At 45.9% G+C, this 27772-nt stretch overlaps 1 pseudogene; it reads right to left on the bottom strand.

Moving 5' to 3' along the window:
- The window catches only part of LOC119396934 (Down syndrome cell adhesion molecule-like protein 1 homolog), a 47042-nt pseudogene that overhangs the window by 7850 nt on the left and 11420 nt on the right, over positions 1–27772 (bottom strand).

The following is a 27772-nucleotide window of genomic DNA, read 5'->3' as shown; positions in this document are numbered from 1 at the left end:
AGGTGTAGATACGGTTAGAATAAAGCCTAGACATGTACCTTCCTCGAGCGTGGTGAAGTCCAGCTGATGAGACGACGGACTCGGTCCGGCGGAATTGAAGGTCTGCACTATGGCGGAGTAGCGTGTGTTTGGTCGCAGTGCACGCAAGACAGCCTGGGTGGCGCCGGCGCCCGTCACGGTCTGGTACGTGTACGGCAGCATCGGGGAGTCGTACGCACGATGTCCAACGTAGTAGCCCTGTATCTTTCCGTTCTGGTGCTCTTTGGGTGGCACCTTGGCAGAGAGAAGGCGATAATGTTTGCAAAGATGGGCGTCAGCTTTGTCGCTTATACAGAGTAGCAGGCTAGCTTTAAAGTGGCCTGCAACGCTTTTCCAAGTAACCATAAAATGGCTTTATTAAAGGAGCTTATTGCACCACGAATCGACCACCGCAAACATTTTTAGACTCCGTCAAGTACGAGCAAAGTTACGGAGATTTGTCGCACGCTGTAACTGCTTTCTCTCTTCTCTCGTCCCGACCAGCGCGCTGGAAGCTAAGCAGGGAGGGTTGGCACGGCGGAAAGAAGTTACGCCACGGGTGCGCAGGGCCAACATAAATATTCATCGGTAAAAAGGAATTGAATAGTGTTCACAGGGAGTCGGAGACTTAACGGGACAAGCTTCTTGAAATATTATTGAGACAATGGGGTCAAAATACTAAAGAAGACTTTAGAAGAAGACTCACACTTTGCGAAGATAACGTAGAAAAAAAAACAACTTTAATCGTCGCTTTCTCTCCTTATGATGAACATATGATACCGAAAGTAACGACGATAGAGTTCTCGAAGAATAATTTGTCGCCTCTAAACAGATTTAGTTCTTCATTTTAGTGTCCCTTCAGTGTGGATGAAAAACTCATCTTTGTACAAGGTGAATGGCCAAATGACTTTAGAAAGGAAAGAAAGAACAAAGTTCAGTACATGTCCTAGCTTCAAGGTCGTCAAGTGGTTTATTGCTAGCAATTATGCGAGATTCGAGTATCCAATACAATGTAGAACACAGCACCTCCCTGGCGAGTCCGGCAGCATTCCGTTATGTTTCGAACGTAATAGGATACAGTTTCACATTGTTAGTAACTTCACACAGTTTCCTGCACGACAGAAAAATTCTTGAGAATTAGAAAAAAAGAACGAGAAAATGTCTGCACAATTAGTTTATGTAGCTTCAGTTCGAGCGTCAAAGCACTGCGAAAATATCATGAACGTGACAAAGCGTCGCAGCAATCTTGGGAATGCTACTGGGAATGCGTTGGGAATGCTACGATTACCTTCAGTGTTCGAGTTACCGGTGGGAGCCGGCGTTTTCAGCCTGTAAGGCATTAATCAAGCGAATAGCTGGCGTATTTACCATGAAAAATTGCAGTAGCGTCGCCAGTGTGAAAACTGTAACGTTCCAAACTTAGTTTAAAAAGCTTAAAGCGCCGTGAAACAAGTTGTTGTTGTCACGGCAGAGGGAACGCAGAAAGTGCATACGCGCTTATCTATCATGCGCAAAGATGCTGCGTTCACCTTCCACTCGATCTTGACGTGCGTGCTGCCTAACCCGACGACCCGGATGTCCAACGGAGGGGCGGTTGGAGCTGCGTCAGTAGAAGGAATAGTGCAATGTTTGCATAAGCTTGGAGAAAACGTAAAAAAACAACTTAAGACCATTGAATGAGCATATGATAAATACAGTAGATTTTTGCCATAGAGGCTTTGTAACGTTTACGATCACGTCATTTATTACGTGATCTGTTGTAATGGTGGAAACGCAGTTTTATATATTCACTGATGTGAACCGTATTAAAAATGAGAAAACACATGGAGAATTGGTTACTTGGGTACAAAAGTACAGCAGTGCTAATAACAGCATTGTTATAACAAAGCAGAGAACTGGGCGAGTTGGTATGCATTCATGGTTACTGGAGAGCGCGCACTGACGACGGAGACAAAGAGAGAAGAACACGACACAAGCGATCACTGTTATGTTTCTTAGCGACGCTGTGCCTTACAAGGCCTATGCTGCCATGCCACGTTATGACAAGATTTAATATTCACGCAGGCCCGGCGCCAAGATTTTTTTACTGGGCGGGGGAGGGGGGGAGGTTGGTGACTTATGCGCTCTATACTGAGTATGTTTGCTCTGGGGGGGGGGGGGGGCAAAGGGGGGCTAGCGGTAATTTTAGGGGGCAGCTGCCCCCCTTTCCGAGCCCCCTGCTGGTGTCGCCCTTGTATTCACGTGTTGGGAGAATATTATAGAATAACCCTACAGGTATTGTTCGAGAGGCTCGTTTCTTTGTTAGACACAACCAAATGAACCCACCAGTGAGGCCAAGGAAAGCATAGGAGACATGATTTGTTGTTTTTAACTGTAGTGTAGTAATTGTGGCATCAATTGAAACGAATTAGAATAGATGGCAAAGAACATTTGACGTCGGTGGGGCCCGAACTCACAGCCTTCGAGTTACGTGCTGATGCTCTGCTGTTTAATAGAATTGCTGTTATGCGCTCATGCAGTAACAACTTGACGCGAAGCATTTATGTTACCGGCTGCGTTAGATAGTTAGAACACATTGATAACACATTGCTCGTCTTGTGTCTTTACTTCCTGCCCTCCACGGCGTCTGCAGTAACGGCAGTGAGGCAAGCAAGCGGTCCAAGTAATCCACAACAGGGGCGATGTGACATAGGCAGATGCGCCGGCCTGTACATTGACGAAGTATAGCGCTTGACATTACCACTCACCTTCCTCGCTCGTGGTGAAATGAAGGGACGCAGATGGTGCACTCATTCCGACCCTGTTCTCGGACAGTAGGTAGCCACCGTAGGATGTGCCGGGAAGGAGGTCGCTCAGGTAGACGGAGGTTTCCGATCCTGACACCGTGATCAGGGTCAGCTTCCTACTTTGGGCTGCGTGGTGCCGAAAAAAAGGAAAAGAAGTTTGTCGATGCACCCAAGAGGACTGCAACTGCACTTGCGGTATCCTTATAGCTATCCTCGGTTTGTTTGGTTGTGAAGCTACCACTTCTGAAGCTGTGAGGCTGTGAAGCTACCACTTCTTGTTTTTATATGCTTGTTTTCATAAGCTTTTACTGCGCCAACGCTTTCGCACACGTTCTAATAGTTCTAACAGAACGATCACATTCCTTCTAATTGGGGGTCGTGCATGTTCAACTCACAGTTCTCTTTCCAGAAGCGCACGTGGAACGTGGACACCTCCGAGTAGGGCGCTTGCCACATCAGTCGGACTGTGCGGCTCCTGACGTCCAAGACTTTGATGCTAACAGGTGGCGATGGTGGCTCTACAAGAAAAGAATATTTCACAGCAATAATACAGAAACTTGAGCGAGTTGGTACATCTTGATCGTGCGTAAAGTGAAGCACGCACAGGAAACGACGGACGAAAGAGAAGAAGCCAACAGGACAAGTGCTGTCTAACAGGACAGGCAGCACTATAGTCCTGTTTGCTTCTTCTCTTTCGTCCGTAGTTTCCCCGTAAGCGCTGCACTTTACGCATGATGAATATTTCAAAGGCTTGAGTTCAGAAATAGTAGAAAAGTATCGCCCCATAAATTCGTTCCGTTGAGTATACTGTAGCAACACACGAGCTCTATAGTGATTGCGCGAAGAAACAAGCCGTTTACTTTGGCATTATTAAGCCGGAGACGAGCGGGTTTTCGAATGCTGACGTATCGCGAGTAATAGTGACAAAGCTGATAAACGAAGACTGACAGTATGACAATATCGCGAGCAAAACGACAGCACATCCGCAAAATTTGACATTGGGATGGCAGTGATAAATCTCGCATCGTTAAGTTGACACTGTTCTCACCGCCGCCTTTGCCGCGCTGTCACCTGATGGCTCGCCTCCATGACATGTCCCTTGCCCTGATAGTTTTATTTGTAAATATTCGACTTAACCAAAGTTTGTGAATGACTCCTTTTATGTATATATGTGCGTTTGTGACTGTACGTACTATTTGTGCGTATATGTGATGATAGTATACACATAGTCATCACCCGACACCTGGAGTAGCAAGCCAGGCGACAAACCAGGCTAACCTCTCCGGGATTTTCATTAAAGATTATTATCTCTCTTGTAAATACAGCTATTCTAATTATCTTTGAATTGAGTTGTGCAGCGTTAGATACAACACGGAATACATAGAATCAGACACGGACAGCGCTGAGTTATATTTAAGGCTGTTCTGGTCGCTATTTTCATTAGGACAAATCATACTGGTCCTCACTTTTTCACTCTTTTACAATTTACTGACCAAAAGTAAGTCCTTGTATAGGTCGTAATGCTTACCTAGTACATAGAGCTTTGTGAGAGACGTCACGTTGCCGAACTTATTGGAAACTTTGCAGACGTAAGCGCCTGTATCGGACGTCGAACTGTTCTGAATGAGGAGCTCGGAAATTACGCCACCTGGAAGGCTTCGCTCGATGATATCGAACCTGCGAAAAGAACGATGGCTGTCAAACACTGTTCTTCGGCCAAAGAGCAGGTGAAAGCCTACGTCGCATGTTGTGCGCATTGAAACGGTGTGGCGATATGGGGTGATTGCTAGACACGACCTTACCCTTCCCGCACTGTCGCCTGGTATGGCCTCTGGTCCTTGAACCAATGAACTGTCAGTGGGCGGTCGCCCGTTGCTTCACATTTCAACCGGACGCTGTGACTTCTTCGAACTGTTGTCTCCTCTATTCGTTCCAGAATTATTGGCGGTGCTGAAAAAGAAAGAGAAATCACACGAAACTGAACAACTTTACTTTATCACAAATACGTAAGCTTAGTTGGGGTTAAAGTGTAGTAGTAATTTATAGAAACAGGTAACAACACATTATTACGAAAAATATATTTGATCGCGATTAAGGTTACTGGCAGAAAATTAATAATACAGAGATTAATATCACGAAAGCCACGTCGCATGTTCAGCACACATCAACGGTGCTAACATCAAGTTAACGCATTCCAGTCAGCCTCCATCGCGGAACATCAAGTAGGAGATGCGAAGTCGCTGGTATCCGCTCAATAAACCAATGTGTATCCCGAGACTCGCGGCAGACATCAGATCGCTCAAACTAAAGTAGTTATGGCTTCAGTCAACTGTATCTCTTAAGTTTCAGAAAATCAGAAGGCACTAGCCTGTTGGCGGAGGCACGTCCACTTTGTGTACTACACAGTAAGCTCCTCGTGGGAGAGACATTGATGAACAGGAGCACTCCCTGACAGCGGCCTTGTTTGTAGGTGTAATCCAACCATCCTACAACGATCATCTAGGCAACCAAGCTCGGATTTCTTGCTGAGAATCTGAAGGACCGTAGCTCGTCTTGAGCGCGTGTCCTCTGAGATCCACAGCGAGAATGCTGACAAGCCGATCCTCAAATAGCCTTACAAGATTTGCAACGCTGCAGACTTCAAATACCGAAATTACTTCCGCACCACGCACCACTCTCGTGGAAAACTGCATCCACTAGGCCAGTGGTTCTCAGCCATGGATGTTTCGGGGACCCCTTGTGGACCTGTGGAGATGATGAGGGACCCCTTGCAGTGAAAGAAAGGGGGGGGGGGGTCATAACTTAACACAATTTGCAGCGTGGATTGGGTGCCTTTTATTTCTCCCTGGCAAACAATGGTCAAACTAAACTGCCACGCCAATTCGATCTCAACAGTTTGTGAATAAGTTGTACGGTCTGCAGCCACATTCAGCCTCTTTCTAGCTATGTTTGACCTTCACATATGCAAGCCCAGAAAAAGTATGCTCGCGTGCATATGTCGTAGAAAACTGCAACAAAAGCTTTACAACCATCTCATGGAGAAGGGGAAACATAAGTCAACTCCGCCGCAATGCAAGAAATTTATGCGGTGAAGCATATCAAAAATCTAAAGGGGCCGCTGTCATGGGACATAGTGTGCCTCCAAAAAACTGTTTTTTTTTTTTCGAGGATGGGTCATGCGGACCCCCAAAAATGGCTTCGCGGACGCCCATTTGAGAACCACTGCACTAGACTATATCGCTACCGTGTAACTTGATCGCTCCACCAATTGTCTAATCAGCCCTAATTAAAGCATTTACGACTTACTGCTTATGGCGAGGTTAATGATCTTGGAAAGGCCGCTCCCGAGTCCGTTACTGACGTCACACCTGTAGTGGCCAGCATCTTCAGCTTTCACAGAGCGGATCTGCAGACTACCGTTTGGCGCCATGTTGAACCTGTCGCCCATGCGGACAAGCTCGAAGTCTCTGTCTTCTGTGGCAGAAAAGGCGGGCACAAGAATGAGGAAATAGTCTCGTTTAACGCTGAAGTTGCGCAGCGACATTTGTGATGATGTTTGTTTCGGTCTTGTTTTTCTGCATTCCTTAGTGGCATTCCTTAGTGACTTAGATAGCCAACTCCTCGGTTGCTTACTTTTTCGCGAACTCGGGGTTTTATTATTAGCGTGTCGCGGAAGATGTCGTTTTACTTTTGTAAATGCAATATGAGAAATCGACCTGTTTTCTGCTATGAACTTAGCTGAAACACTCTTGTCATCTAGTGTCTACCTTTGTTCTTTCACTTGCGAGACATCTCACTCATGTCGTTATTCTGCGAATGAAACCTAGAACAATAGAGTATATACGAAGACTAACTGTGATGTTGCGATATAGACAATCGAAGCAGGCATATCTGACTGCGTGGTATGAGAATATAGTCTTCCTACCTCTCTCCTTGCTCCATTCGACCCTCGGAACAGGGTAACCGAAGGCATTGCAGTGAATGACAACATTAGATCCAGTTGAAGCTGATCCGTCTGCTGGCTCCTTGATCCAAATTGGTTTCACTGAAAGAGAAAAACGAACAAGTCAAAAGAAGTACGAGTCTCTGATTTTGACAGTCCCTGTACTCAAACATTCAGAAAAATCAGACTTACGCAACGAGTGAAGAAACTAGTAAACTGGCTTGCTTTTACTTAAAGAAAGTGTATTTACCATTCTTGCTACCGTACACCTTTTGCAACGATATGTCATCAGTGCAGATGTGCACACATAAGTATTACGAATTACCTGGGGCCAAATTCACTAAGCTTTTCGATCGTAAGGTCTCTTTGACATTGGCCAGCCGGCTTCGGCAATGATATTTATTTATTTATTTATTTATTTATTTATTTATTTATTTATTTATTTATTTATTTATTTATTCCAATGCCCAGCATCACGATTTCTTGAAATTCTACGCCCAACTCGAACAGAAAATGTTTTGTGAAAATGAGCCCCGTGAACGCTCGCATAACTTCTGTCGTCATGTACGTTCCATTTACTTGTTATCGGATAGATTTTTTGCTATCACCTCTCCCGCCGCAATCTCGCACCTTTTTTATATTTTTCCTGCTGTTATCAAACCAGCGTCGCAGGCAGTTGCGTAAGAGGCGTGTTTTGTAGGCCTGTTGCACTTACCGTCCACGTAGAGCTTGACGGTGTAGCTGTCCGAGCCAGCCGGGTTGCGGACGGAGCAGGTGTAATTGCCGATGTGATCGCGCGTGATCTCGCGCACCACGAGGATGGACTTCCCCTGTAGGCTGACCACATCTCCGAGCTTGTCCTCGGCGCGTATTTCACGGCCGTTGTGGTACCAGCTAAAGTGTACCGGCGCCGATCCTCTCTTCAGTGAGCACATAAGGTCCACACCGTCACCCAGCTTCAGGTTGGAGTCCACGTACATCTTGTGCATCTCGGGAGCCTCTGCGACGATGGGGTGGGGAAGCGACCGCTGGATGCAGTGAAAGTGCTCACAAAAAAAAAAAAAAAAAAAAAAACAAAGGCAGGACTTTCGGCATGTGGCCACGTGTCCAAGGTCTGAACCATTGATACTTGGAGTCAGAGGGGTCTCGATTCGCTCTAAAGCGGTCGAAATGCTCCGTAGGAAGGGCTCTGAGATTAAAAACGTGGGCAATATTACATCTACTGATGTAATAGGCCTATAAAGATCAATAATGTCTTACGTCTTACGTTTGCTCAGACGCTACACGATTGACACCACTTGCAGACTACGCCCATGGAAAGACTCAGATAGTTGTTTGAAGAAGGCTGTACATTAACTCAGCCGGCATACAGGAGACAGAAGGAAAGCGAAGATGTATAATGACGATGAGCACGCTCAAGAACATGAAGTCAGGGAATGACACTAATGACGCTTTTGCTTTTACATTATGCCACGACTCTTATTGATTAAAGGAAGTAAAAGAAATATAGCTTTTTTTGCATTGCTCACTTTCTTGATAACAGAGCCAACACATAAAGGCCGAGTACACTTGTGTTTAGGAAGGAATCCGGCATCGCACCAATTTGTGACTGGATCTTGGAAGGTTATACTCGACCGTAAGGAGGGAGGGGCGGCTTACGAAGCGAATCATTTTCTATTTCAGTTCAGACGAAATTTTGCGCGCGAGAGACATGTGTCCCATAATTGTACCTTATCATCATGCAAAACATGTGCGCGTCTCGAAAACTAATTACTTGCTCCCTCTTTTCATGCTTTGCTCTTGTAGGTAGACGAAATTCTAATTGAGTTCCTGTTTAAATACTCAAGTTTATTGCCATTGCTTACTTACAGTGAACAAAACAAAGTTAGAACACACCACACATTGCAGAGTATATAGTAGTACGTATGGTATTATTGCGCTGCCACTGCCTACGATGTTTGGCATGTTACCAAAGCTCATGAGGCATTGTAGTGTAAGCGATTTGATTATTTTGAACGCGTACAAGATCGCACCACAATGGTGCGATCTTGTACGCGTTCCAAAATAAACACGGAGGCGTGGCATTACATCCAGCCGCACGTGACCGCACGTGACCGCACTCGATTGGTCAATGCAGGGCGGTGACGTCTTTCGCGGTTCAAATGGGCCATTCGCGTGCGGCTGGATGTAACGCCACGCCTCCGTGTTTATTTGGAATGCGTACAAGATCGCACCATTGATGCCTGTTTTATTATTATTATGCATTTCTGATTAATGCGTCTGGTATTTCCAAAAAGAAAAGCCCCGACACGTTACTGTAATTATTCTGGCAGACCTTCGAAATTACTGCGTGTGTGTGTGTGTGTGTGTGTGTGTGTGGTGTTGTGTGTGTGTGTGTGTGTGTGCGTGCGTGCGGGGGGGGGGGGGTATGGGGGTAAGCCTTACGATCTCTTGAATGATGTCTACATGAACGAATACATTAAAGTATAACTTTTGTGCCATAATATGTAATGTGGCCCTTTTGCATCCGCTGCTTTGAGCGTCACAGGTCTACGTCCGAAATTTTCATGTTAGCCTAGTGGCATTTCTTTAGACCACTAAAAAAGATGACTATACTTACCTGTGATGTCAAAGAAATAACATCTAGCACATCGCAAGCAGCGCAACAACTTTGAGCTATAGGCTCACCTATGTAGCGCCGTGTGGGGTAGTGTAGACGAAAACACCTGCTTTTTACTGCATGGGGAGAAGCGTGCATGCTCAACTTTCGTATTATTTCCTCAACGCACTTTTTCGCTATAGGGTCGTGACGTAAGCTTTCATGCATGCGCTGAAGTAGACTACCGTTTTGTCGCTATCACAGAACACTGCTGCGTGTAGAGCACGCGCACTTACAGAAAGGAATACGACAGGACGTTTCGGCTGCGGAGACCACGGATCGATAAAAATGGCGTCCTGGTTTAGCTCGCTGTGCTGCGAATCTTGGTTCTCACTGGGCTACACCACTTGGCGTCTATCGATGTGATTGCCAGCAGCGTACTGTTTTCAAGTTTTGAGCTGCTAATAGTAGGCTATATATACAACCCACTGATGTTTTTCTGCAATGCTCAAACTATATCGGTGAATACAGGAAAGCCATCCTCCCTGCAAGGTATGAGTATAGTTGGTAGAATACTCTGTTCTGTTGTTGCATATGTGAGATTATATCTTCATTGAACGCTTTACATATGCTTTCAGTATCATTCATAAAATTGCAATGTTGCTATAGGTTGTGAGTTGACGAATACTGAAGAGTTCTGTCAAATACATGGCTAAATTCGGATGGTGAGCGGCATGCTTTCTTCATTTAGGAGCAGGTAAACAAAGCACTTTGTGAAACAGTGTGTTGTGCGCCCCGTTCCTATCTACGAAATGCATGCGTGCTCAAGCAGGCCCTTAGAAACAAAGTTATGGTTGAATGAATATATGGGAAACTGAGTCTTGGAAATGAGTTGTTGCTAGCGTCACTTTCCAAATATTACTGTTAGATGACGTCAGCTTGACTCAATGACTCACCCAAAGCATGACAGGTGTCATACAGGCCACCGACTAGAAGCAGCACCACGTTCACTATCACCACCGATTGTCTTGTCACCGGTCGCACGGTTTCACGGACCACCACACCCATGACGTGCACGGCCGCACTTGCGGCGTCGTTGACACACGAGCAGCACAAGTCCGCAGAACCATCCAGCGAGAACGCGCGTGATGCTTTGAAGTGGGAGCGGAGGATGCGGCCACTTCCTTCTTTTCCTTTCTTTCCCGGCTTCCTTCTCTGCGGGAAACGACGCCTCCAAGACTGATGCTGCTGCTGCTGCCGCTCCCTTTTGCGGGCTTGTTTTGGTGGAGGCCCCCCAGCTCCAGCGTGCCCTGTGGGAAAGCGTGACTCACAGGCCGCGGGATGAAAAACCCTCGCGAGAGCGAGGAGGAAGAGCGGGCTGCGTCGGGTGCTCGCAGAGGCATTCCGGGTTCGGTGGACTTCGATCCACCTCGATGGGGGGGCTCCGGCTCGGCTCGGCTCTGTTTTGGCTTAACACGGCCTCGGTGATTGGTCCTGCGGGGTCGGGAAGCGGGAAGAACGAATGCGGTTATGCGGTAACTCAGCTCTGCAGAAAGCTCCAGGGGGAAGACACGCTCACGTATATCCGAAAGACTTTCATTTCGGAGTACCTTTCGCGTGAACGCGTAGGGATTAGAACGGTTTGCAACTGGGCTAGTTGGTGATCTTACATGTTGAGTGGTTGCAGCAAAAAAAATTAAACGCACGGACGTCTTCGTGTTTCTTTCCTTCGTCCGTGCGTCTAATTTTTTCCTGCAACCACCCCACATGCGTAGGGAATGTCGTGGATTACTCGCTAAACTAACCCACAACAATGCAAACAAGTGGGGCAGTCTCCGCGGCAAGTTTGCTGCTTGATTGATTGATTATTTACTGCTTGATTGATTGACTGGTTGAGTGAAAGGTTAGCTGATCAACCAACTCACGGATAGATTGACAGTACTGTATAACTCACAATATAGTCTTTTACTTTTGAAGAATCAGAATATCAATGTCGATAAATTGATTAGTGTAACACTAGAGACAAAAAAGATTGATAAACAAAATAAAGTAACAAATGTTTTTTTTTTCTTTATGAAAGCCCAACTGTTGCTGAACTCTGCTGAAGAATATAAGTTCTATGTTTGCATGTCAGTTGATGTTCTATGCTGCAAGACACTTTTATGCTGCAGGACACACATACGAATAAAAAATAAATTTGTTTATCAGGGATCAAATTCTAGTGAACTTGTACATAAAACAACGAAGCTCACTATCAGAAGGAAACAAGTGGCGTTCCCGAATGTGCAGGAACATTTTGTTTGAAATTTGGCCGCTTTTTCTGACCAGATTCTGATGCGACGTGCCCTTTTTTCTGTTTGTCATGTGAAGTTCCGGTCTGACGCAACACAGCGGCGGCCTTTCCTGCGTGTCCATATCGCCTCGATCGGGACCTTGAATATCGATTATTAATACCTCAAACCACGTGTGTCTTTTGCGGTTCCTAAAAAAATGGTGTGCCATAAATTGTCACATCCTACAACTTTTCCATGTAAGCAACTGTCCTCAAGCTTATAATAAGAGTTAATTATAGATTTCTTGTTAATTAATCATTTCAGCACAACTTTAGGTACGGAAAAATATTCGTAGTATTCATGTACAAAGACGACAGGCGCCTGACTGGCATAGCATTTTTATAAAAAATCTGTATTTTCTCAAAAAGAAAAGTCTCTGTAGAAAAATACCCGTGGACAGGAGCAGTCGGGCTTCGTTCACGCTGCCGTCCGATTCCGTAGCCGCCAGTGGCGTAGCCATGGGGTAGCACCCCGTGTCCCCCCCCCCCCCTTCCCCCCTCTAATTTTTTTTCGCCATGGCATACAGAGCACAAAATGACTCGACCACATCTGCCTGCCCGGACCCCACTTCAGATCAAGGAGGTGCCCCCCTCGAAAAAAAAAAATTCTGCCTACTATGCACAACAGTAAGGGCTTCGTATAAACATATACTGTGGGAATGCCCTAACCTATCAAGTTCTCCTGAGGCCCTCCGGGAGCGGTGGCGGCTAGTGCTGCTCAGCTCGGAGGTAGAAGACCAAAGATGGGCTATCCAGCAGGCCAGGGAGGCTATAGGGAGACAAGGTCTCCTGGTGTCTACCTGTGCGGTCTAGCCCGGACCACAAACATGTCGGATCTTGTAATAAAGTTTATTCACTCACTCACTCACGCCCCTGGTGGCAGCCACTTGCTATCTAACCCCCCTTCGCTTTCCTTTAGCAAGAGGCACCACATTTTACAGGCGTCCTTATCACAGCAGCAATGACAACGCAAGTTGACTACGCTGCACCTTTGCAGCACGCTTGAGGCAGGTTTGAAAGCCGAGTAGTGCGAAACATCTGGGCACATGCCGGTAGTGGATGTTGCGTATAACCTTCCCCTTTCACCCTTGCGGTCCAGATAAGACAACGTTACAATTTGTGGCGCTAGGGCTATGACGTTGTATGAAGCAGCGAGATCGACGCCAGCGATAACGCTTTCGAGGCTTCTCAATTTGGGTCGATTTAGGCAGTTGGCTCAGTTTCCATTCCTGCTTTGCGCGCGCTCGACCACAGCCACGTATTGTGTCGGGGCTCTTTGCTCTCGTGCTGGTGCTACGAAAGCTGACGAGTAACACCACGGTTGACTACTCGTGCTACGCGTCAGCGCGCGCTTGTGGCAATTTGTGTGACAGGTACCCATGCTGCTTCGTTAAAACAGGCGGGCTTTCCTAATGCTAAGATGTCCAGCACCGCCATCGATAATAATAATATCTGGGGTTTTACGTCCCAAAACCACGATATGATTATGAGAGACGCCGTAGTGGAGGGCTCCGGAAATTTCGACCATCTGGTGTTCTTTAACGTGCACCTAAATCTAAGTACACGGGCCTCTACCATTTCGCCTCCACCGAAATGCGACCGCCCCATCGAGAATCCTGAGGTAAGCATAAGACAAAATTTTACCAGCGCTCTCGTGAATCGTGTTTCAGTTGAAAGATTTCCAACGGAAAAATTTGTCATTGAGGTGGTGGGGAAAAAATGTAGGGGAGAGCATGATTTCAGGCAGCTAGCTTTGACCAGCCAGCCTCCTCGGTCGCCGGCCCGTGATGTCCTCTTAAGCACAAAACCTGCGTGATGATTCTTAGGGAATACACCAAACACAGTTGCCGCATCTTTTCAATAAACTGTTTGGTATGAATCGCATGAGATAGCTCTCAGAAGGCGATTCGGGAAAACCGGGTCACAATGCCGCGTGCTCTCTGGAGGTTTATTATTTCGCGTGCACTACGTGCGCATAACGTTATGGGGCCCAGAAGTATTTTCGGATAGTATTCTATAGTCGGTTACAACCTAAGAATGAATACAAGCACCGCCCCCTGAATTGTGGCTCGCCTGCCATTCATCTATGTAAGCGAATCGTCCTAGGTGATTGCCGTTTGAACCGTGAGTACTATTTCTCTGCTAATGTAAATGATACAAATATCAATGCATAAAAACTTGTCGTCCCTACACCAATGACAAGGTTTGGCTGAGCAGTAATATTTGTTTCTTTGCTAAACTGTGCCGGCAAGTTCAAGTAATTGACCGAAAACCATTGACACAAACATGCGTCCGAAAGGCAATATCACACAGGTGACACACAGGATAGGTGCTTAACATCATAGAAATGAACGAGTGCGATCGATGCATTTTTTTTCTGAGTGAGACTTTTCTGGGCATTCTTAGCTGGCAACCGAGTATAGGAGTATGGGGTGGTCTAGAATGCAATCTTTTGGTACACTCCAGTGGCTCTGGCGGTAGTACAGTCGTGGGCCCCATGAGCGCGGGCCCCTCGAGCCCTAATTCGACCGATATTCGCATGGCGCTGTAAAAAATAAAGCAGGAAAGGTGAAGCTTTTCAGCGAGATGTTATGACTCCCGCCACGCGGGCGTTTGTACGATACGCCAACTTACGGCATTCTGATGGCCGCCTATAAGATAGTTAACTGTCGCAATGACTTGTAGCGATTAATTTTCTTTCATTCTTTTTTTTGTTCTTCGCGCATAAGTTCGATGCAACTTTTAGACGTTGGCTTGTAGACCGATTACTTTATCGCGCTCGACTCGACGAGTTGCCAGTGGCACCTTGAACAACCATGCGGCGGCGCTCGAACCAGTGTCAACGGTCAGATAAAATAATGGAAATGGGGGAAATAATGATAGGTAAACTGTCTCTCCTGCGAATTCGTTTTGTCTACAAACAGACGCACGATGGAAGTGCTAACAATTCTTAGAAGTACTTCTCCCTTTCCACTTTGTTATCGAAGCAGCGCCGTCCGTGGGCGCTTGTGAAAGCAAGCTGTTGCATTGTGGTATAGCGTGAAGGCGACAAAGTTCTTGAAGCGTGATTACTGCTTTCGGTCACCAGTGAGATGTTCTGCGGTCCACCGTAGCGCCAGCGGTGTGTAGCAATATCGGTGCGCTTTTACCTGCTTATCTCCGGTTCGCGCTCTGCAAATGACGGTGCGCACATGTAGCCGAAGGTGGAAGTGGAAGTTTACAACATTAACAGCGTCCGCTTAAGTTTAGGAGGCAGGCGTCGGTATACCCAGAGACAAAGTACCGCGTTTTATCTCGTGCTGTTGAAGAAACAAGAGAGTCCCGAAGGTCGCGGGGCCGAATCTCGACGGCGGCGGCCGCATTTTCGATGAAGGCAGAATGGCAGAGGCCCATGTGCTTAGATTTAGGTGCACGTTAAAGAACAACAGGGGACCGAAATTTCCGGAGCCCTCCACTACGGCGTCTCATAATCATATCGTGTCTTTGGGACGTTAAACTCCAACAATTATTATTACAAAATCACGAGCGGCGGCACACACAAACGCACGCACCCGCCCGCACGCTGCATGCGTAAACACACAAATAATTTTCATATTCGTCCCTCGAGCACATCTTTTGCCAGTTTGGACGTTCATTGTACTACTGAAGACTTCGTACAGTGAAACCTCGGTGATACGAATCTCGCGGGACCACCACAAATATTCGTATCATCCGAAATTCGTATCACCAGAAAGCATAGAAAATTGGCGTGCGACAAAAGAAAGCTGGCGTACATTTTCATTTATTGTTTTTCAGGGCCGCAGCAACGTCAGGAGGAACCCTTAATGATTGTCAGTTAAGTTTTTAGATGTCGGAAATCATACCAGCACTCGTAAATGTACGGCCTGTTCGCGCGTATTCAATTAATGAACCAGGTGTGTTAATTGTGACGCGCGACAGCAGTAGCCCCTTCCAAATTTTAGTAGGGTGATTCCACGTAAGATCGAACAAACGATGGCTGGTCGACCTCTCAAATTTATTTCAAAATTTTATATATTATTGCCTGATGAGTGGAAAGAACAGATCCGCAATTTGTTTTGCCGCCAAAAATTTTTTCGAAGCACAGGAAATCAATAATGACGAAGAGGTGGAGTGGAGCGCTCATCCGCTCTGCTGTTTTGGCCAACTTTCGTTATGAATTGCACAAAATATATTAAAGTTAGGTAGCTGAAATTTATTTACCTAAATATATGCATGTTTTTGCTTCTGCTCAGGTATTTTTAGTTTTTATGTGTAGTGTAGATGTTTTTATAAAAAACCTCAAAAATCGCCCAAATGGCAAAATTTTCTTCACTTTGAAGGTCTTTATCTCGAAAAAGCCTTGTAGCAGAGCGACAAAAATTCTGCATTACGTTCTTCGCATGCTTATCTACCAAACTGCCAAACCTTGTATTTATATAGCTTTTCAGTAAAGAGATATGATCGGGCTAAGTTCAAGAAAACACCGAACAATGGAAACTTCTGACGACAATTAAAAAAAAACCCCATTTTTTAAATTTCTTAAACTTTGTCCACTTATTCTCCTTCACATCAGCTTTCACAATCATTAAAAACATGTTGCATAATGTCGTTGCACTAATAGTTACGGCCCCTCCAATGAGACCCTTAGGCAAGGGTCGGCAATTCCGACTTCTTGCCCAGAAAGTGTATAAAATACAGGCAGGATTGAATTTCTTTTTATTAAAAGGCCAACAGTACCAAAAAAGGTGTCGCCGGCACTGAAGACGTTACTTTTGAAATTATTTGGCCACTGCAGCGGCCACAAGCGCGGGGCTACCGAGCAGGCGCGCGCGCACTCGAGATACTCGTTTTAAGAGACGGCGCAGTGAGAGCTCGTTTTCGCGTCCTCAGACCGATTGAGTTCGAAACAGCAACACCTCTCGGGTTACTTGAACGCACGTGCACTGGAGCTTCGCTATTCTGTCTGCCCTCTGTTTCCATCTCAGCTAGGCGCTGATAACACGGCGGAGATGGAAGCAAGATGAAAACTCTATAAGGGAGCTATGAGCGCTCGCTTCACGCACGCTGCTGCCACAGAAACTGCGTTGCGCCAGTTGCGATCAGTGGAAAGCATGAACGTGGCGCTCCAGTGGCAAAGCAAAATATGGATTGTCAAAGGAAAATAAAGCAAAACTATCGGTAACCGGATGCGCTTGCCTATATTAGATGTCGGCAGCAGACGGCCTGAACTGGCCGCGCGTTCGGTGCGCTGTTCTCACTTCATTCGGCGCGGATAGTTCTTGTGCTTTGCTCTTACTGTACTCCTCCTGTGCGTCTCATGACGAGAAAGTATAGCTCTGAATGGGTCTATTGTGGAAACTACCTTTCGAAGCACAAGAAGCTTAAAGGAGTACTGACACGAATTTTAAAAATTTCGGATTGTTGCATTAAATAAAAATACTGGTGTCGAGAAATCTAAAACGACTATTGTGGTGCCTGGGAATGCATCCTATATATTTTAATTAGCGCCACCTTAAAAAGACACTTTCGGTTTCGATATCGAGGGGGTGGCTTCTCAGTGTCGTTTCATAGCAGTGTGACGTCACGGAGATAGAGAATGTCGCGACGTACTAGCGAAAAATCCGTCATCTGCTCGTGGGGCAATAGACAACGATGAGTGAATTGTCGTCCAGTGACCCTGACAGTGATTTCTAAGATTTAGGCTGCATGCAGGACGCAGAACTCGCAAACTCGGAGGAACTGTCTTGACTCGTCGGGATAATGTCCTCGCAGTGTGGCTGGCTTGCAAATGCTCAGCGACGAAAACTTTAAAGTCAAATTAAAATATTTTATACGTGTTCTCCGACTCCAGTGTGTGGACAGCGTGGACACTGCATACCAACGAAGCAAAAAATGTCCCTTTTGCGATGTCTCAAAATCGTGTCAGTACCCCTTTAATTATTGCAAAGAAGCCAAAATTTCGCAGAGTTACCGACTTAGGCATATACGCTTTGAAGAAACGTTTAACACCCGAAAGATCAGTGACTGTCAGTGAGACAGACTACTTGTGCTACGCGTGCTTTTCCTACCACTGCAATGAAAGATCTTCACGGAACGCACAGTTTAACGATGACATTCTTATGCCCCCTGAAAAAGAAATCGACGCAATTAACCAGACCACTGCGACTACCGGTGCACGTGCGTTCAAGTCACCCGAGAGGTGTTGCTGTTTCGAACTCAATCGGTCTGAGGACGTGAAAACGAACTCTCACTACGCCGTCTCTTACAACGAGCATCTCGGGTGCGCGCGCGCCTGCTCGGTAGCCCCGCGCTCTTGGCCGCTGCAGTGACCAAATATTTTCAAACTTAACGTCTTCAGTGCCGGCAACACCTTTTTAGGTACCTGCTGGCCTTTTAATAAAAAGAAATTCAATCCTGCCTGCATTTTATACACTTGCTGGGCAAGAAGTCGGAATTGCCCATCCTTGCCTAAGGGTCTCATTGGAGGGGCCGTAGCTATTAGTGCAACAACATTATGCAACATGTTTTTAATGATTGTGAAAGCTGATGTGGTGGAGAATAAGTGGACAAAGTTTAAGAAATTTAAAAAATGGGGGTTTTTTTTAATTGCCATCAGAAGTTTCCATTGTTCGGTGTTTTCTTGAAATTAGCCCGATCATATCTCTTTACTGAAAAGTTATATAAATACAAGATTTGGCAGTTTGGTAGATAAGCATGCGAAGAACGTAATGCAGAATTTTTATCGCTCTGCTACAAGGCTTTTTCGAGATAAAGACCTTCAAAGTGAAGAAAATTTTGCCAATTGCGCCATTTTTGAGGTTTTTTATAAAAACATCTACACTACACATAGAAACTAAAAATACCTGAGCAGAAGCAAAAACATGCATATATTTAGGTAAATAAATTTCAGCTACCTAACTTTAATATATTTTGTGCAATTCATAACGAAAGTTGGCCAAAACAGCAGAGCGGATGCGCGCTCCACTCCACCTCTTCGTCATTATTGATTTCCTGTGCTTCGAAAAAATTTTTGGCGGCAAAACAAATTGCGGATCTGTTCTTTCCACTCATCAGGCAATAATATATAAAATTTTGAAATAAATTTGAGAGGTCGACCAGCCATCGTTGTTCGATCTTACGTGGAATCACCCAGTACGCTTTTTTGCACGACGCCAGAGTACCGCAGCGAAAGTAACGAAAGAAGCGCTTTGACGCGATGGACCAAGGCCACAAAATTACAGAACCACGGTCCCATGTTATGATTTTGTTATCGCGGAGGTGTTAGGGGTGTTTTTTGGGAGATTTACGGCCGTGCCCGCAGAAGTGCGACCTCAACGTTCGCGCATGTTGACAATGTGAGGCTTGACTCTTTCGCCAAGATCGTTCTCGCCTTCTTTCGCTCCTCGTCCACCTTTCAAATAATATCTGATGCACGAGGCAGGCACGTGTAAACACAGTACAACGACAGCAGCCCGCGTCGACGCGTTAGAAAAAAAAAAAAACCATGGCGCTAATGTCCTCTGTAATCTAAACGCGAAGGGACACGGAGGCACATGGAGCCTCAAAGATTAGCGCACACAGTCTCGGAGGCCGTGACGCGTCTTTCAAGGTTTATTCTGACCGTAAGAAAAGTGTTTTTCTTACACCGTGATTCTGACGTTTTGGCAGCGTGGCGCGCATGCCCACGCTTGCGTTCCCGCGCTCGCACGTGCTTGGCGCATCTTCCGCGAGAGCGCGGACAGCACCGCTTCGTACCTGGGCGGTAGCGTACTTTCGTATCAAACGTCACTGGGCGAAAATCGGTTCGCAACAACCGTACTCCATTACATTGCAGGCCAATGGGCCTTGGCCGGGACCAACGAAAAATTCGTATCACCCCGAAATTCGTATGAGCTGTGATCGTATCACCGAGGTTCCACTGTATCTTGTCGCTCCGCTTTCAATAAAACTGACGCTATAATTGGACTCGTTGCAGATTACGCCAATTCTTCGGCAGTTAAAGCGAGGAACAACGATTTATTCCAGAACATAACAGACGTTTAAGTGAAGTCGATTAAAGGATTGTTTCATACGACAAAGCTCTCCCTTGCTGCGACCATAAAAGATCCAAGTTCTGTTCTCGCCGAGAAGGGAGCGGGCAGCTCAGTGGATTGAAACGAAAACGGGATGGGGATAAAAGAGGGAGAGACGGGAGGGCAAACGGAGAGAGGGAGCGCGCCTGCTGGTCAGGTGCTGTCACCTCGTGGTGAGACCGTGAATTATGACGTTCCATGGGCGTGGTCGTGGCGTGGCGCGGCTGAGATAAAGAAGCGATAGGTTGGTGAATGGGAGCGGAAGCAATGCAGCGGTTAAGGGGAGAGTGGTCGGAGGCTGGGCGGGCTCTCTGCTCTAACGGAGGATCTCCTTACCGTTCGTGATTTTGCTGCTGTTCTTCGAAGAGAGCACGTGAATGTTAAGTACGAGCGCGGTCCACGAAAATGATCCCAATCTTTCATGTTCTATAATAATTCTTTTGTTCTCGTCATTGAAAACTTTCGTCTGAGTAATAAATACGAAATGCCTTGAGCAAGTATCCGCTTTTGTCAAGCTACTGTCAGTGCGTGTGTAGTCGGCGACATTTTTTTAAAGCAACGCAGCCTTTTGAGGTCGAGGTTAATGCCTGCGGAGTGTAACGCAGCTCTTAGCGGTATGTGCCACCGGAATTGTGCAAGCTCCACTACCCACCTCCGCTACACTAAACGTTACGAATTTGAAATCTGAAGCAGTTTCACCGACTTAACGCCGCGAAGTCTTGTTGAAAACTACTACAGTGAAACTTCACTTGAACGAACTTCAAGGCACCAGGAAAAAGTTCATTAAAATGAGAATTCGCTGAACTGAAATAGCTATGCAACTCGTTATCAGGAGCTAAAACAACATCACTTGTTGAAATGAAATTTGAACCCTTTTATATCCAATGCTGCTTATTTAGCATGTTTTGAAAAATGTCAATCTTTTGCTGCACTTGTGCTCTTGTGACTGCAGTGGTCATGACTTGGGTGACTGTGTCCAAGCTCTAATAAACCTATGGCACAATTTTCTGCTGGGCAGCGAACGACTTCACTTTTTCCAAGTAAATCTATGGTTCTTTAGCTGAAATACTTGGTGCTTCCTCTACAATGGTTACTTCCTCCTCCTCCTCTCCTTCTTCCTGAGGTAGGGCGCTCGCTACAATCTCTTCGGCAGACAGAGTGGCGCATGTCTCAACGCGAGAGTCACAGGTGACATAGCCCTCAAAACGCAAAGCCCTGTCTGAACCCAGTCTTTGAGACAATTTCTGATCAATATGACCTGAGAGCTATTGGATGGTGTCACAAAATATGTTCGTATAACTGAAATGCGCTCTGCACTAATTTAGTTAAACTGAAACGCGTTAGCATTGGGTATGATGGCGCTACGGCGGGGGATTGAAAAAGTTCGTACAAATTTAACTAACGTTCGTTCAAGTGGTATTCTACTGCATAGAGCAAAGTCGAGCAATGAAACAGCAATATGATGCGACCAGCTCCGATGTTTAACCAGTCCTCGTGACGTTAGGTCAGTGAAGCTGCTTCAAAATGTTTTTTCGCACTCTTGTTGAGCTAATTCTTCAGGTGGGGACTTCGGGACGGCTGGTTCAACTATTTTTGTGTTCACGAGGTTTACGTCTTTTCCTGTTGTAAATATGAATAAGCTAATGTCATTTATATCATGGCGGTGGATAAGACCATGGCGGCTATTTATCACATGATAATGCACTTCTTGTAGGCCCTTTTGATCCGTCGTGGGGGTTTAGTATCTATGGCGATGCGCTGCTTATCTCGAAGGCGTGGGTTTGATTCCAGTTGAGGCAATCGCATTTTGTTGTAAGCGAAATCCGAAAGCGCCCGTGCTTTTTTCGGTACACATTTCGGTACACATTAAAGAAATTATATTGTCGCTGGCGTGTAATATCCCAAAATTTAGTTTTGCTCGTCCTCCTACTACAACAACCACCACCACTACTACTACTATTAATAAGACTCAATCCGAATGTTATAGGGAAGCGTTCCATACAAACCATGTGTCAGCATGGTGGCTTCCACTTGGACATTGTAAATTATAGGCCGTGCATGAAAATGCAAGTGAAGTGAATACAGAAATAAGAGCATCTTTTATGCTTTAAAGAAAATATGATATAAGGAGATGGCGCAGAAATAAGGCACCGGCTGCTCCTTAGCGGTTGAAGTGGTCGAACGCAGGACATATAAAATTACATATCAAGCGACGCTCTCACAGTAGCACCAGCACGTAGAAAAAGTACGTGTTTAACGACGTTCTCACAATAACACCAGAACAAAAAAAAAAAAAAAGATGCGTGGCTCACACAATATTGCGAGGCGCACCTATATCTGTATTTTTATGTCGAACAGCTTCACTTACAAAAATTATTACACGTGTTACCGCCGCTCGGCGCAGGACACGCCGGAATGTTTGGAAAACTCCGCCATTGTTCTAGACTGTTCTGATAAGATTAGGCACACGACCCGTGTAGTCAAGTTTAGTCTAGAGCCAATCCGGACACCAGTGATAATGCTCTAAAATTTTACGACGCATGTATGAACTACATCTTTCACCGACCATCGTGCTCGCCGCTATCATTGTTCTGCGAGTGTTACTTAGTTGTGCTTTGAGTGCACCTTTTAACGGGCACAAGTTCGCCTAATAGGTAATTCAATCTTTACCGTTTCGACTGCCATGGTCTTCAGAGTCACACCTCCGGGGCAATATACAACACGAGTAACACCATGGTACTATCATGACTATATGGTACTATGCTTAAACGTTCATTTCTTGGACAGTCGCGGATCATGACTGCCGGCTTCGGTGAACGTGGTTCCAAATATTCATACGCCTTCGCTTTACTGGCCGCAAGAGCGCATAGCTGAAACATCAAGCGGAGACCCTCCCCGTGTATGCATTTCTAATGCAGTGGTTATATTTGACGTGTTTAAAACCAAAAAGCTTGACTATTTGCTTTAACTGTTTCTCACCGAGGTTAAGTTCCGTGTTATCCTCGATAATGGCTGACTACTATGCACACATTAAAAGGGAGCGCATGCGATGAAATATTCCGTGCGCGTGCAATATACATGTTCTCGCTGCCACTGTAGGCCGAGATGAAATCGCGGTTTAAAGAATATGCGCTTTAGCGTTAAGAACACAGCATGGAGTTTAATCTCTCCTCTCTTGTGCTGATTTGTCAATGCCCTCAAGAACCTGTGGAAAACAATGGGATAATAAAATCTGTGGACTGAACATTAATAAATTTAGATTATTTTTTGCAATGATAAATGCGCCGTGGCTCGTACGCGGGGCAAGCGCCAATGAGCAAGCACAAAGGGAATTCTCGATCCGTTCACTATTTTTGTTCCCGCAAGAACCGATGAGGGAGCGACTGCGGCGCGCGACTGTCAGCCGAGAGAAATATGCCTCTAATATAGCGCGCATTGGCAGAGCCGCTTTTCTTTTTCTTTCCGTTCGCACATCGAGACCGGCGATAATTTGAATGTATGGCGGGCAACCATGAACTGTTCCCCGGGGCACTCATTTTCGGTTCGAAGTGCGCGTTCCGCACGGAGCCACCGACCGTAAAAGCCGCGACTTCGGAAGAACTTAGCAAGAAGCTCGAACAACGTTTGGGGGGTGGCATCGGTGGCGAGGGCTTTTAAAATTACATTTTCCGTCACTGCAGAGGACGTGGAGAGGTGGGTGTGAGTTCGAATCGTCCCATAGCGTTCGCGTGCGGTCTCAGCTGCCGTCGATGTGCTCTCTGCTCATTTTCTCTTGGAAACCAGTGAGCCGAGACGAAATTGGGAATCGAATTCGTTGCCGGGACTTCGAACGAACGCGGCGTTCAACTCCCGCGCCTTTTATCTCCCGCGGTTCTCTCTTTCTGTTGTCGCGTCTGTTTCATTTCTCGCTATTTCATTTCCTTCATTTTTTCTTTTCGCAGCTTCTATTCCTCGCTCCTTTGATTTTCGTGTCGTGAGCAGCAGTCACTGTCCGCCTATTTCCCCCGACTCTTCATGGTGTCACGCGTTCTCGTCTTTGTCTCGATCTGGCTTTCGTTGGCTTTCGTTGAGCCCCGATTTGTTCTTTCAGTTAAGCATCGTTCCTTTTGTTTTCCCCGTATTCTTTTGTTTTCTGTGCCAACTTATTTGTTTCGCTTCCTAGTCCAAAAGAAGCTTTGGTGACATTGATCTTCGCTTGCAGGCATTCTTTTTTAAAATAAGGCGAAAAAAAAAAAAAGATGGGCGAAGTGGTTACGCAGAATTTGAACAGGGGATCGTTGAAAAAATCGCCGCTGCACCAAACTCTAGAGCATTCTCGTTTTGCGAAGCAAGCGAACGATGTCTTCGTGAATTTTGCTGCCAGAGCAACGTAAAATTGCTTATATGACTGGACAGAAACCCCTGTTTGGCTTACCGTGGGTTCAACAAATGCTCTTGACAGTCGCAAACCGATTGTACTTGCGATAATCTGTATCGATGAAATTGGTGTAATTTCTCGTCCCTGGTTTCGTTACTACACTAAGTCTAGGGACGTAAGACAGAGCACGAAGGTGTTGTGTCCACACGAGGGATTGTGGCGCAAACGATGTTCGAAGTTAGAAGTACTTGTTGCTGGGCTAGTTGGTTCATCGTAATGAGGTATAATGTAGCTGTATAATGTGCCTGTATAATGTATAATATATAATGTATAATGTATAGTATAATGTACAATATAATGTACCTGTATAATGTACCTGTATAATGTGGCAGGTATAATGTGCCTGTAGTTTTTTCTGCGCCACGTAAGTTGGCTGGCCTATGTCCACGTATTTCTAAACCACCGAGGGCCTCCACTAGTGGGAAGAAAACACGCTTCGGAGTATGTGGATTGCTCGGTGGGCGTGGTGTATGAAATCCCACTTAGTTGTGGTCGGGTTTACATCGGCCAAACTGGTCAGTGTTTGAACGTCAGAGTTAGGGAACATGAGCTGTCACTTCGAAATAATTTGGCAGCACATTTGTCTGCACATTGCCATTCCTGTTCTTGTGAGGCTAGGTTTTCAAGCGTTTCCGTTCTTGCCAAAAGCTCAGATGCTCTGGCCCGGGAATTAATGGAAGCTTTTTGGATAAAGAAGAAAGGCGACTTGTGTGTAGGTGACACATCAGTGGTTTTGCGCATGTCTGAGTTCGAATTTTGCTCGTCGTTGCTTGATTAGATATGCCTTTCTATTGACCTCGTGTATTTTGTTTTGATGTGTAGTGAATAGCTGATGCAGTGCGGTGTGCGCATGTGTGGTGCGGCATATATATTTTCTGCGTTTCTTCTGAGAATAAAACGGTTGCAAGTGACGCTCTTTCCCTGTGCTTCTTCGTCCTTCTTTCGGTGTTTTAGGCGTCTAGCTTTTTTCCCTCATTATGATGGTCGAAGTACGCGGGCGACGAACCTGACGTAACGTAAGCACTCTCATTAGAGCACAGACGTGAGTATTATCGAAACGAAGTACACTTTACGGTACGATCATGTGAAGCTCATACGTAACTTTCGTTAGCGTATTCCTTCGGGGTCGAGCAATGCTTGAATATACCTTGCTAAATCATAGGGATACAAATGTAATGTTTACTAAACTTCTATGAAAGCGGAGCCAACACTGGAACCACAATTGACGTTAACCCGGCATGACGCCTGTATCATAGGCGTACATATGTAATGTTTACTGCTTTGCTGTAAAATTACATAACCAGCACTCTGACCACAATTGACGTTGCAACGACATTACGCCTGCATAGGGTATTTTTCCAAAGCTGTTTCTAGACCTGGCGTGGCTCTGTGGTAGAATACCTGACTGCCACTCAGAATTCTTGGGTTCGATTCCTTCGGGGATTCTGATTTTTATTTTTTACGTTCGTCGGGGTCAACGCTGCCGATGTCGGTTTTTATTGCGATAACACTTATATGGACAGTCTCGACGGGTTTTTGCCGTCGCCGTCATGTCCCGTACGAAGTCCGAATTCATAAGATCCCCCGCGCATCGTATGTTCTACAGTGGGTAAAAGCGCGCGAACGGGGCCGACGAATGCGGCCGAAGCAGAGATCAAACGAGCCGGCCCATTTCCGTCGCTCGGAGGGTGCATGCGATAACATCACCCCCAGTCGAAGCCCGTCTTTAACAAGCATGAAAAGACGCATGGGGAGGGGGGGTTGTCGAGTGAGCAGCAGCTTTGAACATTGAATCTAAGGGCGCGGTCGCGGTCGCTGTCGCGCGCGCTATCTCGACAGCCATTGCAGTGGGCGGCTCGTATACCCTTCTAAGTGCTGCGCTCACAACGCGAAGTGACTATGCGGACAGAGCATCGCTCCCTGGAGCGGCCGTATTCTCTTACACCAGCGTTTTGTAGTTACGCGAGATCGGATACAAAACATGTAGTTAGCGGCCAGCCTCACTTCGTATAGCAGTACAATTTGTTGCTATCGCATTCATTGCTTCGCCCTTGTGCTGAAACTGTGGACTTTTTTTCTTTACGTTCTAGCATTTAAATTAACAATGTCTGTTCTCGCCGTTCCTGGGAAGATATAAACTGTCAATCACCTGTGGTGGATACCCGCTTACCGTGCCCCGTGGTATACGGGTAGATGCCACACGTGTCTGGAGAAAAGGGTTTGACGACGTACGCGACGGGATTTTCCCGTTATTCATGTAAAGAGTCCTTTTACTCTTTTCGGTAAGTCCTCACTTGCCACATATACAACTCTCTTTAAATGTACACGTTAACTCTCTTTTTGAGAGTCGCGCCTATCACGACTCTCCTATGAGAGTATATGACTTCCAAAACAGAGTTAGCATGTATGTTTAAAGGGAGTTATTTATGTGGCAAGTCACCACTCACCAAAATGAGTTACAGGTAGTATTTATTTATTTATTTATTTATTTATTTATTTATTTATTTATTTATTTATTTATTTATTAGTGTATAAACAAGCTGTGAAACGCTCAGAGGGCCTACGTGGCGAGGACGAACTATACGGTATCTGTTGTACTCATTTAGGCTAGTTTCTGAGCGCAGAGGTTGGAGAAACATAGATTAGAAGAGAGATAAATAATAAAAAAGCTTGGAGGACACTTTTTCTTCGCCATCAAGAGTAGAACGCGATAGCATGATCAGGCACTGCTGGCATCGCCTTCTCAATCGCTAGCCTGGCTTCGCTTCTCGGTTAACATCTAAACCGTGCCGCAAGAAAAGGAACCCCTGTGCGCGCAACACTGGCCATTTCAATTTATCCCAGAACGGTTACTTCAATTACAGTTACAAAGTGCCCACTACGCCGTAATTCTTCCTTTCGCGAATTGGTAAGTACCCATTACGCGTCCGTAAGGCAACACGAGCACCTGCACAGCTACACACTTTGTTGATGCTGTTGCTACTGCTGCTACTGATGATGATGATTAATTATGCCTGAGCGCGTTGTAATAGGTGGGCCTTCAAACCAACCCTCAACTCGTTGCACAAGTCACATGTTTTGACGCCTGGTGTGATTCTACGCTTCTGCCACGCAACGTTACGTGCGTCAAGCAGTCTCCTCGCTCTACATGGCATTCGTACAGGTTTTTGTTTTCCCGTAATAGCTTCACGCGCTGGTAGGGCTCTGGGGTAGAACACCTGCTTGCCACGCAGAAGACCTGGGTTTGAGTGCCACTCGAATATAAGATTTTTGTAATTTATTTGTTTGCATATATCTCGAATTTTCACTCACGGACAACGCTGATTTTTCGCTCACAACCAACGACGCCGACGGCGACACAGACATCGACACCGGCATTTCTGCAAAACGAGCTCTTTATAATGCTGTCGCGTTAAAATATTGTGAAAAATACGCAGATAAGGAAAGGAAAATAATGGGCGGCAAAAAACGCAGTTGCCAAAATGTTACAATAAACTTAAGTCATTTCTAAACAGGCGAGAAACAGAAGTACTTCGAAAGAAAAAAAGAAGCTAGAGCGATATTACTGAGCTTGGACCTAGTAAGTTCACAGACGAGAGGTCGAA

The sequence above is a fragment of the Rhipicephalus sanguineus genome, chromosome 6 (genome assembly GCF_013339695.2).
Source record: "Rhipicephalus sanguineus isolate Rsan-2018 chromosome 6, BIME_Rsan_1.4, whole genome shotgun sequence".
NCBI classification, from domain to species: domain Eukaryota; kingdom Metazoa; phylum Arthropoda; class Arachnida; order Ixodida; family Ixodidae; genus Rhipicephalus; species Rhipicephalus sanguineus.
This window is presented reverse-complemented; position numbering and strand designations above follow the sequence as displayed.